Below are 12,351 nucleotides of genomic sequence, written 5' to 3'. Positions count from 1 at the left end.
GGCTGCCAAGGCTAAAGCTTGGGGTTTGTGTGTGTGTGTGTGGGGGGGGGGTAGGTGGAGCTGGGATATATTTTGGTTTCTAGTAAAAATAGTGCCCACCACTTATTGAGTGAGGTGCCAGGTAGTATGCTAAGAGCTTTACAAACATTAACTAATTTAGTCCTTTCAATGATTTGATTAGATTTTCAGATGAGAGAATTGAAGCTCAGAGGGGTTAAATTACCAACCTAAAGGTTGCATAGCAAGTGAGTGGGGGAGCTGGGTTTCAGGCTGAGGTCTGCCTGACTTTGAACCCTTTGCTCCCCTGGAGAAGTCATCTCAAGAAGCGGTTCAGGTTGTGCAACATTGTCTGAGTGTTTGGATTTTGGAGCAGGTTAAGCGGCTGAGCAGGTGTAATGACAACATCTCGATTTTTAGCTTGTGTTGAGAGGTTCAGGAACTCCTGAGACACCATAGCTTCCAGTTTTACTTGACCCTTTTCTGGATCGGCCTCATTATGTACGTCAGAGTGATTTCAAAAAACTTGAGAAGACCCCTGTCCCTCCCCATGTACTGACTGATGCCTGAAGCAAGACAAATTCCTTAGGGCCAAGGTTTTGACTCCTCTTAACCACTTCTCAACACAGCATTTTTTATTTTAATTTTTTTGCAGCTTGCTGGTATGGGGATTCTCAAAATAGCATTAAAAAATTATGATCAGCATTTTACACTTGAGTATGAATGAGTCTGATTCTTTTTAGCTTACAGATTTTGATAAGGGAAGAGCTGAAGTAGCTACCAGGCCCCTCCCCCACCAGAACTATACAGAATAGAAGACTAACTAGACTAGCTAGTGTTCAAGCTTCCTTTAATAATAGAGGTGCTCTCTCCTCCAAAGGCTTCTCAGACACTCCCATTTCGTTTTTATTTGTAACACTCCTGTTTCCTTCTCTAGATCCCTATATTTCTTCTTGACCCCTAATTCAAATGTCTTTGGATATCTGTCATAATCTCTACATTTGCTTCTGAAACACACACACACACACACCACCACCACCACCACCACCACCACCACCACCAACAACAACAACAACAACAACAACAACTCTGTTTCTCTACTTTCCCACCTCTGAGTTTTGGCTGTCTGGAAGGCAACTGCCTCCTGCTTTGCCTACCCAATTCCTGCTTTCCAGTCAAGAAAGTGCAAACTTGGACCTCACCTCTTCTGACCCCCTAAAACTGAGTGAGATGCGGAGGTCTGTGATGGGCAAGAACTCACTTGGAAGAGGATCTTATACTCCCAGGGCTCCCCCTTACCAGTCTGTAAAATGGGGTCAATCCCACCTGTCTGCTTCCCAGAGTGCCACTGAGGATATGTGCCAAAACCTTTTGGAAACCAGAAAGTGATAAATTTTCAGAGATTGTGACCAGTATCAAAGATAGTTTATAGATGAATGGTTTTTCCTCACCGGTTTCTTCTCAGAATAGTTTAGACGAATATTTCAAAGTGCTTTTATCTCCTTGACAGAAAGGCACCAAATAAATTCGAGATGTCATGGCATATTAGTCCTCCTGCTTTGGAACTGAGGGTGACCGATTTTACTCAATGACTGGTGACAACCTTTGGGAATTGCTTAAAACCCCTGAACCCCACCAAGTCCTGACCCCAAGACTGGCCCACTTATTATTTTTGCTTCCCTCTGAGCCATCATCACACAGGAGCCTGAAATAGGGCCCAGGGCTCCCTGTGAAGGCGATCCGCAGGCTGACACCCTGTTTATGTCACTGTGTTCCTCACCTGGTACCAGCATGTTCATTCCTGGTAGTTATCCCCACGACTTGGGTCTGCTGGCTGCATTCATGACCCAGCTCTGCTACCCAACCTGCCCGAGCGGGATTACTGCAGAGCAGTGATGGTAACAGCCACTACCACTTACTGGGTGCCAGGCACTTTCCCGACAACATGAAGTCCAAGCAAGATAAGAAAGTCAGGGGATGGGAAGAAAGAGTGGAGAGAAAAAAAAGCCGTCTTTTTAAAAATCCCCCCCACCCGTCCCTGAAGCCCAGGCAGTTTTAGGTCTCAACATGGCCTCAGTACTGCTCACTCCAAGGACACTGGGACCAGGCCCCCCGGGATCCTGGGGGTGACTTGGGGCTGGCTTGCATCTCGGTCTAATGCTGTGTCTCTCTTTGCTGTGTTGCTCCTCTCCCCACCGTGGTCACCCTGGCTGGTCAGCCCCCATTCCTACGGCAGGACCAACTAAGCAGCATTCCCACCACCTCACTCCTGCAAAGCCCCCTTGACCCCAGTCAGGTGATCCTTTGCTCAGGAGTTCACTACTCTCCCTGAGCTTCCATTTCCTTGGCTGTGGAATGTGGTTAATGGCACTGGGAGGCAGGGAGGAACTCCAGCAGGAAGGGACTCCAGTGGGGCCCCAGGCCTATGGGAGAACCAGGGAATGCGTGCTGAGAGCGCCCTGTGAATGCTCCTCAGTGCAGGCACATGCCCCACTGTGAACCTCTCCTGGTTCTCTCCCAGATGGAGCAGCGTTTGGTGCTCTCTGGATCCACTTCTTGGAGTCCTCAACAGGTGGGGGATTTGTAACCAATTGTATATTCTCAGCAAACAGTTTAGCCAATAACAATAACTATTATTAGCAGGGATTTAAATATACAAATTTTGAGGCCTGAGTCTGATTTTTTTTATTGAAAACATGTTATAATATTATGAAAGTGAATTTTGAAAATTACAAAATTAACATTCTCTTTGCAATATGTTGAACAACACAGAATCACATAAAGAAAAAGTTAATAACCTTCCCTTCCTTTCCTGACCCCACCCCAGTATTACAGGTTTGGGGTGTACCTTCCCACATTTCTCTCTATACCCTTGCAAATACGTACAAACACAAATTTTAAAGTATGTAATTTTTAAATTTTTATTTATTTATTTTTTGATGGCTGGTCAGTGTGGGGATTTTTTAAATAACAGCTTTATTGAGATATAATTCACATTCCATGCAGTTCACTCAAAGTGCACAGTTCAGGGCCGGCCCGTGGCTCACTCGGTAGAGTGCGGTGCTGATAACACCAAGGCCACAGGTTCGGATCCTATGTAGTGATGGCCGGTTTGCTCACTGGCTGAGCGTGGTGCTGACAATACCAAGCCAAGGGTTGAGATCCCCTTACCGGTCATCTTTAAAAAAAAAAAAAAAGTGCACAGTTCAGTGGTTTTTAGGATAGTCACAGAGTTGTGCTTCCACATATGATGGTTCTACTGTTTTAAAAAAACAATACCATGTGTCACACATATGTCCATATTGCTTCACAATTTGCCCTTTCCACTTACTGTGTCATGAAAGTCCCTCCAGATGAATAATTTTACTTGTTGCTTTCACTAGCTATATCCTATAATATGGATATACCATATTCTGTTAGATGGATATACCGTAATTTGTTATCCATTCAGATAGTTCCCAGTTTTTTGCTAAATCGAATAGAAGAATAGAGTGTGTACAGAAACAAAGATAAGTATTTATGGGAACTTAATATATAATAAAGGAGGCCTTTCAATTAGAGAGAGGAAAACTCAATAGACTATTTAATAAGTGATGCAGGCATAATTTGCTGGCTATCTAGAAGAAAATGAAATTAGATCCCTATCTCATACCAAATATAAAGATAAATTCCTCCCAGAAGTAAAAAGTATTTTCAAAAAAAAGTAATTGATTTAATAAAGGCTAATATCCCTAATATATAGAAGTTTCTATAAATTAAGAAAAGGTAAACTCAATAGAAAAATAGACAAAGGATATGTAGGGTTTATAAAGGAGGAATATAAATGGCCAAAAAGCACATGTGCAACTCTTCTGCTAGTTAGGAAAATATAAAACAGTGAGACTTTTTTTTTTTTTATCCTTTAGACTGGTCAAAATTTACAAAGCTGATGGCTGATAACATCTAGTGCTGGTAAGGTTGAAAGGAAAGGGTCCTCTCCTGCATCGCTGGTAGGAGTGTGAGTCATGACAGCCTTTTGAGAAGATAATCTAGCAATATTTATTAAATTTTAGAACACTCTACTTCATCTGGCCTAGTAATTCCACTTTGGTGGATCTGTCCACAGAAATAAAGGCTCCAATATGTAAAGACGTATGTATGAGCAAGTTACGATTGAAAACAAATAAAATACTCAACGTAACACAGTTCTTTTAATTTTTCATGTTTCTTTCAGTCTGTCAGCATGCATGGGTATTTTTACATCTTTTGAAGGATAGAATATATACAATTTGCATTTTTTAAACTTAACAGTATATCATTCTTTTACATTTCTATTTGATCCGAGGAGCTCAGATTGTAACCTAAAGTTTTCTGGTGGAGGACTAAGTTTATAGTGTTTAGTACTCCACCGTGGGTGGGGGGAAGGGTACAGCTCAGGATCTCTTTTCTGCCTTAGACCAAGGGCAGAGCAAGGAAGGGTCACTTCAGTAAGAACCCCACCTTTGCTCTGCTCCCCAACCATCCCCTTTCAGCAGGGCCTCTACCCAAGGGCTCCCCTCTGAACCCTGTCTTGGGCAGCCTGGCAACCAAGCTCTTAGGACCTAGAGGCAAATCAGCAAATCGCCCAGTCCCCTTTGGCCCACAGGCCCCCTCCAGGCCAGTTCTTCTGGCTCGACTTGCTATTCACATTCTCCAGAAGTGAGCGCCAGATGGTGGCTGCGTGGGAATGGGCTTCCTCTGGTCCTCAGGTATATCAGCAAGTGCCTAGGTCTCCCCACATGCCTTTGGCTAGTGACTAGATTTCTCCAAGGAAACCAGTACTCTTTCTCCTCTCCAGACTTTACGGGCAGGAAACCTTCAGCACCTGTTTCTGACCCCTGAACTTTGGACTTGCCACATGACAAGCACCCTGTACTCTTCACAACTCAGCCTCTGCCACACCTTTGCCTACCTTGTCTAGGCGAGGGCCTCCTCCCTCAGTACTGATCAGTACTTTCTTCCCATCCCATTTCCACTCACACTGCCCAGGACTTCTCCAAGGGTGACTGAGTTTATCTCATTAAAGAACTTCAGAATGTTTAGTTGTACAGCATAAAGCAAAGCAAGCAAGCCATGGACCAGGTAGAGACAGTGTAATTCCACTTGGCCCCAGCCTTGGGCCAGTTCTTCTTGCATGAGCCTTCAGGTTGGAGATGTGCCTGAACCCTGTGAGCCTTTGTCGAGGGAAGGATTGACATGCGCGGGCTCAGGATGTCTGCGTCACAGGGATTTGCTTCCTGGCTCACCTGGACACCCTGCGGTGGAATGTTATGTCCCCTGTGCTCTATTGTTCTGGGTCATTCACATGAATGCCACGGTGGGCATCACCCTGCTGCTATCCAGCCCTTGTGTCCCTGCCTCCTTACTGAAGGGTTTTTCTCCTAGGCATCCTTGAACCAGGGAGACTGTCCCCCACCCACTCTCCCAAGCCTGTACCAGCTGGGAATGATGACTTTAAGGGGAACTGTGCATTTCCTCAAGACTCTTCCCAGCTTGTACTTGCAGAACACACCGGACTCCGCACAGGCTGGAACAGAAAGTGCAGAGCCGGGGATGTCCAGCAGGCCCCAGAGGCTCAGGCCTTTCCAGAAGGGTGGGTGCAGCCGACTTCTCAGGGAGGTCAGAGTTGAGTGGCGATGGGAGCTGCAATCTTGGCGGCTTCTTAGAGCAAAGGGGGCACTCAGGGTGTCTTCAGTTTTTCTTTTAAGAGTTCAATGCTAAATACATCGAAATGTTTTCTTATTTTTATTTTTTTGCGGAGTGGGAAGGAGGACTAACCCAGGCCTGGGTCCCTGGGGAGTCAAATAAATCACAGGAACAGGTTTCCCTGAGAGAGGACCAACTGTGGTTCTCTCTGCTGCTTTTGAAATCTGTACTTTGATGAACATTTCTGCATCTGTAACAGTCCTGGGTAAGAATTGACGTTGTTTCTGATTGTTTCGCTTGATGTTAGTTGGTCTCACTTGATGGGATCAGCAGAGTAGGTCCTATCTGTGGGCCCAGGTATCTTCCCCTCCCAGTTGGGAAGCCTCAGGGTCCCACACCCAAAGCTGCCATACAGGGTTTACACTGGACTCTCCATGAGCTGGTTTATGGTCCAGGTAGACATTAGAAGTGGCTGAATGCACGCTGGGAGAGAGGTCATGAGTGAAGTGTGGGACAGGATACCTTTCCAAGCCAGTGGAGGAGATGAGAGACATCTCTAACACTACTCAAAAAGTATCAAACTAGATCTGCAAGCACGGACAAATGCACGGAACTCCATGGGGTTGTACCTGGGGGCAGTGTGTCCGAGGATTCAAGAAAACTTTAGGGAGGCAATGAATGGGGAGGGGAGGAGAAGTGGCTGTGGGCTTCCCTTTGGGTGTCCAGTCTGCCCTCTCTGTTAACATTTTACCCAACAAGGAACACTCGACGGTGTTTCTTTTTTTCTTCCATGCTATGGTCTGGGACCCTCTGTATATGGTTTTCTGTAATGAATGACTTGCTTGACCAAGCAAGCAAGAAGTAGGTATTGCTGCTGGCTCCCATCTCCTCAGTACCCTCTTGGTTACTTTGGGTTCTAGATATTCTGATTTTGAAACAAGCCTGCCTAATTCAAACCTCTGGGACTAAGAAGGGTTTCCAGAGGCTGATAGATCCCAGACATATGGTACCTCAAAATCTCCAATGTCTATAGGATAATGTGCATTCCAGCCACAACCATTCATTGGCTCATTCAATAAGTGTTTATTTTAAGCTGGGAACTGGGCTAGGAAGTTTGAACACAGAGACAAGTATGAGGGCTCCATTCTCCAGTCCAGCAGGGCTGCTCGCTAGCCAGCTCTGTGACTGTAAGAAAGCCCTTTCCTCTCTCTGGGGCTCAGTTTCTTCATTTTTAATAAAGACGCTGTGCAAGATGGGACAGATGAGGAACCACCTGAGGGTTCTTTTATCCAAAATAATGACCCGTCAAACACTTTTAGACCTATTACCTTAGATCTGTATCATCCTGGAAAATGCCACAGGCCCTTTCCTCTCCCCACTTGAGCCTTTCTGCCTCTGCCTTACAAACTGTCCACAGCTGGATGAGACTTGGGCTCCTCCTCAACTTCTCTCTCCAGGAATCTCCTGCCTTGAGAATGGAGGGAAACCCAACCTTGCTCCCCAGCACCACAGGCATGGCAAGAGTTCCAATGACCATGCACAACGAAAGACAGCCCTGCCCACGGCCTGTGCCAAAGCCCAGGGCCAGAGACACCAGGGGCTCCAGCCCAGCTGAGGACCCCATGGCTCTCTGGGATGGATGGGTAAAGATTTTTTTTTTTTTTAAAGATGACTGGTAAGGGGATCTTAACCCCTGACTTGGTGTTGTCAGCACCACGCTCAGCCAGTGAGCAAACCGGCCATCCCTATATAGGATCCGAACCCGTGGCCTTGGTGTTATCAGCACCGCACTATCTAAGTGAGCCACGGGCTGGCCTCCAAGATTTTTTTTAATGTACCAACTGGATTTGGTGGGTCAAACCAAATAGAAGTGAGTCAGGCAGGACACTGGTAAATGCAGAGTAGACAGCATGTAGGGGGCAAGGATTTGCAATACTGAGTTTGCAGAAAAGGAAGGAACTTAAGTTGATCCTAGAAACAATTAGGAATCTACTTCTCCCCTTTTGGTGTCATGTGGGGTAGCAATATTGGCCCAGTGTGAGGAGGGTAGGGGACAAATCCTCAATCAAAATGCTTTGGCTGCTCCTTCAAGAGGAAGTTGATTTTTCAATCCAGTCATTGTCTCTGAGTTCCACATCTGTCTTACATAAATGATGTGTTGTCTGCAGTTGTGAGCACCAAATCAGATGCTGAAAGAGCATTAAAAGCTGTTGTAATGTAAGGTGTTATTATTACTCTCTTACCCAGGTGGAAGGATGTTCTGTGAGATGGAGAACTGCAGTAACAGAGGCAAATATTCCATAAATAATGTGTCAAATTGACTTTGTTTAACATTAAAAAAAAAATCTATGCAAAAAAATTGCAATATACTTACTGAGGATACTAATGTGAGAAAGGAGCCAAAATAATTCATATAATTCTAGAATGCAGGTCATAATTGTCTATGGGTGATGGACCTTAGGATTTCATGAAAGTCATGGCCCTTCTCAGAAAAGTGCACAAAATACATATTCATGGAATTACACAATTAAAAAAACTTTCATTGGAAGTTGGTTTCCTTCACATAGTCGGAACATTTACAAAAACTTTACAAAGAATCGCATCTCAAAATTTCATATTTTCTTTTAGGCAAAGATTAATGGCCAATATTTGTATTATCCCCAGACTTAAACTACTCACCTGTCCAATAAAATAGAAATACATAAATTTAGGTATATCCACACAATGGAACCCTATACTGCAGTGAGAATTAACACCTATAAAACACATGAGAAAATATAAATTTCACCAACATGTTGAGTGAAAGACACAAAAGAATATATATGATTCCATTTAATACAACAGTCAAAACAAACCTGTGGTATCAAAAGTCAGTATAACAATTATCCTTGGCAAGGTACATATTGACGAGAAGTAGGCACAAGGCAGACTTCTGGGATGCTGGGGATGTCTGATTCTTGCTGGGTACTAGTTACATTGGTTTTAGTTTGTAAAAATTAATTGAGCTATAAAATTGTGATTTGTGTACTTTTTGGTATATATATGTTATACTGGGAAAATTTTTTTTAAATGAAGGAGTTTTTTCAATTTCTGGAAACAACATAGAAATAAATTCAAAGTGTGTAAGAAAAAAAGAAAACATTAATGTTGCTCAAAAGTCTATCACAATGAAAATGTAGTTGTCATTTGGCTCTAAAAAATTTTTGTGATACAGTGCTTAACATGGTATAGTAAAAAAAAAAAGCATGGTACAGTAGACATGTTTGCCTGCCCAATGTACATTCTCTTACCTGTTGAGAATGCTTCACATTTCCCTGGGAAACCACTTGCAGTTTTCCATTGCTGCTGTAACAAGTTACCAAAAACTTAATGGCTTAAGTACAACACAAATTTATTCTTACAGTTCTGGAGGTTAGAAGACCCAAGTTTCACTGGGTTAAAAATCAAAGTGTCAACAAGCCTGTATTCCTTTCTGGAGGCTGTAGGGGTAAATCTGTTTCCTTGCCTTTTTTAGCTTCTAGAGGCCACCTAGATTCCTTGGTTTGTGATCTCCTCCCTTCATCTTCAAAGATGTTGCATCTCTCTGACTGTTCTGTAGCCATCTCTCTCTGACTCTCTTCTGTTTCCCTCTTCCACTTTCAATGGCCCTTGTGATTACATTGGGCCCACCCAAATAGTCTAGGGTAATCTATTTTAATGTCAGCTGATTAGCACCCTTAACACCTTTTTGCAATGTAACATAATATAGTCACAGTTTCCGAAGGCCTGCCTAAGAGTGACACTAACAGAAGAAGCAAAGCCAAGGGTGGAGAGAAAGACCAAATCTTTACATCATTGTTAAACCCCTGGGATTCGGCTGTGGTTAAACCAGAAATACCTATGGACTCTTCAGTGATGTGAGCCTTCTCCTCTTAAGTCAGTTTGAGTTGGGCTTTCCAAACTTGCAACTGAGTCTTGACTGTTACATATGACAGCATGTGTTATATTTGATAGTGAACACATTTTAATTATTTTTGTTTTGTTTTAATGGTAATAAGAACATACTAAAATAATGATGAGTATACGAAAATCAGGAGACACATCAGACTTCAACTTCCAATAATGGTAGACTAAGTCATTCAGACCTCTCTCCAACTTAAGAAAACTGAAAAAGTTGGACAAATATATTTTTCTTAAAAGCATAAAATTGCTAACAAAGTAGTGATTACTTGTTAGTAATTGCTGATCTGAGATCAAAGAAAGGATGGAAATCTAGAGATGGGTTTAATAGCAGATTAGGCTCAACATTTTCTCATAGGGGTGTTTGCCAGTCCTAAAAGGGTAGCTGAGAAATGAGCTATGCATTTAGCAGCCTTGTGGGGTTAGGGAGACAAAGGTTGGAGTACAGGCCCTCCAGGATAGGCATGGTAAGCTGACCTTGGAAGGCTGGTTGATCCCTGGGAGTAAGGAGAATAAGAAGCAATTTAGACCTTACAGAGACTGCATCTTGGCTTTGAATCATCTGGGTAGATCAGAAAATCTCAAACTTTGAAATTGAATTAAAATGGTTCTGAATGTTGCACCTGGTAAAGGAAAAAAAAAAAAATCCTCTTTAGAGGAAGATATCATCCTATGCCTCAAATTATTTCCTCATATTGATGTGTCAGGGATACTATCAAATGCAATCAAGCACCAAAGAGGAAAGAGATCATGAACAAGAACGAACAGAAAGCATAAACAGAAACAGATCCATAGGGACTCTAAATATTAGAATCATCAGACATAGTCAATAAAGCAACTATGCCTACTCTGTTAAAGGAGATAAAAGCCAAACTTGGAGTTCTCAGCAGGGAACTGAAAACTATTAAAAAGTAACATGAAAAATTTGAAAAGAATCAAATAGAAATTCTCTCTCTACATATATTTTTTGCGCCTGGCCAGTACAGGGATAGAACCCTGGACCTTGGTGTTATTAGCACCATGCTCTATTTATCTGAGCTAATCAGCCAGCCCAAATAGAAATTCTAGAACTAAAAACTGCAATAATTGAAATTAAGAAAACAGGTATATTTAAAAGTAGATATAGCTGGAGAAAATCAATGAATTCCAAGGTAGGGCAGAAGAAACAAGTATGCAGTACTGACAGACAAAAAGATGGAAAAGAGAAGAAAGAAATGTACAGGTTACAGTGAGAAGGCCTAGCAAACAGACAATTGGAGTCTCAGAAGAGAGAATGAATGGAGAAAAGCAATATTTGAAGTGACAATAATTGAGAATTTTCCGGAACTGATAAAAAGACATCAATCAATATTCAAAGATCCCAATGAATCCAAAGCAAGAAAGATAAAAGAAATCTACACTTAGACATATCATAATAACATTGCAGAATACCAAAAACAAAGGAAAATCTTTTAAGAAAAGAGAAACAATGTTAGTTTTAAAGGAGCAATTTTTGGATTGACAGCTGACTTCTCAGCAGCAAAAAAAAGAACCAGAAAATAGTGGAATCAGCTTTCTCATATGAAGAAAGTAAACTGCCAGTATACAATTCTATACACAGTAAGAAAATCAACATAAATTCACAAAGATGGGGAGAAAAGAAGAGAAAACAGCAACAAAGTTTTGAAAGTTAGAAAGCAGATGGACAAGTCGAAACTGACTTCACAGACCTAAGAGAGTAGAGTCCTAAGCCAGCAGAGGGAAAAAGTGAGAACTAACACAATCTACACTGCAAAATCTTCACCAGGTTCAGAAATTGAGAGCATTACATACTTCCGCAATTGGGAGTGAATGAGTGTTGGCTAAACTAAAGAGGATTGGTTGCAAACTGTTTAGGAAACAATTACATCCCTAGATGATTCTCTCCTACCACGAAATCACTGGAGGAGTGCCTTTCTCCAATCCCAGAAGTCTCTCTATTCTCAAGAGAAGATACAATAGAGGGTCTCTGGACTTGGGGAGGCCAAAGCCAGGGAGATTAAGAAAGCTTATGCATAATGAATTTTGAATATGAATATCCTTAGCTTTCCTTCTCCACTCAGCTCCTAGAACAGTTATGCTCTTTACCCTCGAAGGAGGTCAGACTACTCCTTTGTAGTAGTTGACTAGCCAAAGAGATCGGGGGCTCCTCAAAAAAAGGCCCCCCTGACCATTCTACAGGAAAGTTCAGTGTCAACAAGTCCCATCAACATGCTCAGCACTTCCAATTAGCTTTTTTGTCTGTCACTCTTAAACATAAGGATTGTTAAACATCAAAGGAAAACCTCACGGGGCCGGCCCGGTGGCGCACTGGATAGTGCGCCGCTTGGGAAGCGCGGCAGCGCTCCCGTCGGAGGGTTCGGATCCCACATACAGACCGGCTCCCGCTCACTGGCTGAGCGAGGCGCGGGAGCAACGCCGAGGCTTGCGATCCCGTTGCCGGTCCCCGGTCCGGTGCAGGGGCAACACTGAGGGTTGCGATCCATTGCCGGACACGGAAAAAAGACAAAAAGACAAAAAAAAAAAAAAAAAAGAAAAACCCCACAAAAAAAAGGGAGACCAGAACACGCAGGAGAAAAAAAATTTGGAGAAAAAAGAGCAAAATAAAAACTAGTAACAAAAAATTATAATAAATACCCTTAAAATAGTATTGCATCCATGAAACACCATTGGGATGTGTGCCAATTCTATTGGCTCTAAGCTCCATTCCCACCCCTTTGAGGTCTTCTCTGT

Source organism: Galeopterus variegatus, unplaced genomic scaffold (genome assembly GCF_000696425.1).
Source record: "Galeopterus variegatus unplaced genomic scaffold, G_variegatus-3.0.2 Scaffold258, whole genome shotgun sequence".
Lineage (NCBI taxonomy): Eukaryota > Metazoa > Chordata > Mammalia > Dermoptera > Cynocephalidae > Galeopterus > Galeopterus variegatus.
Note: the sequence above shows the minus strand (reverse complement) of the source record.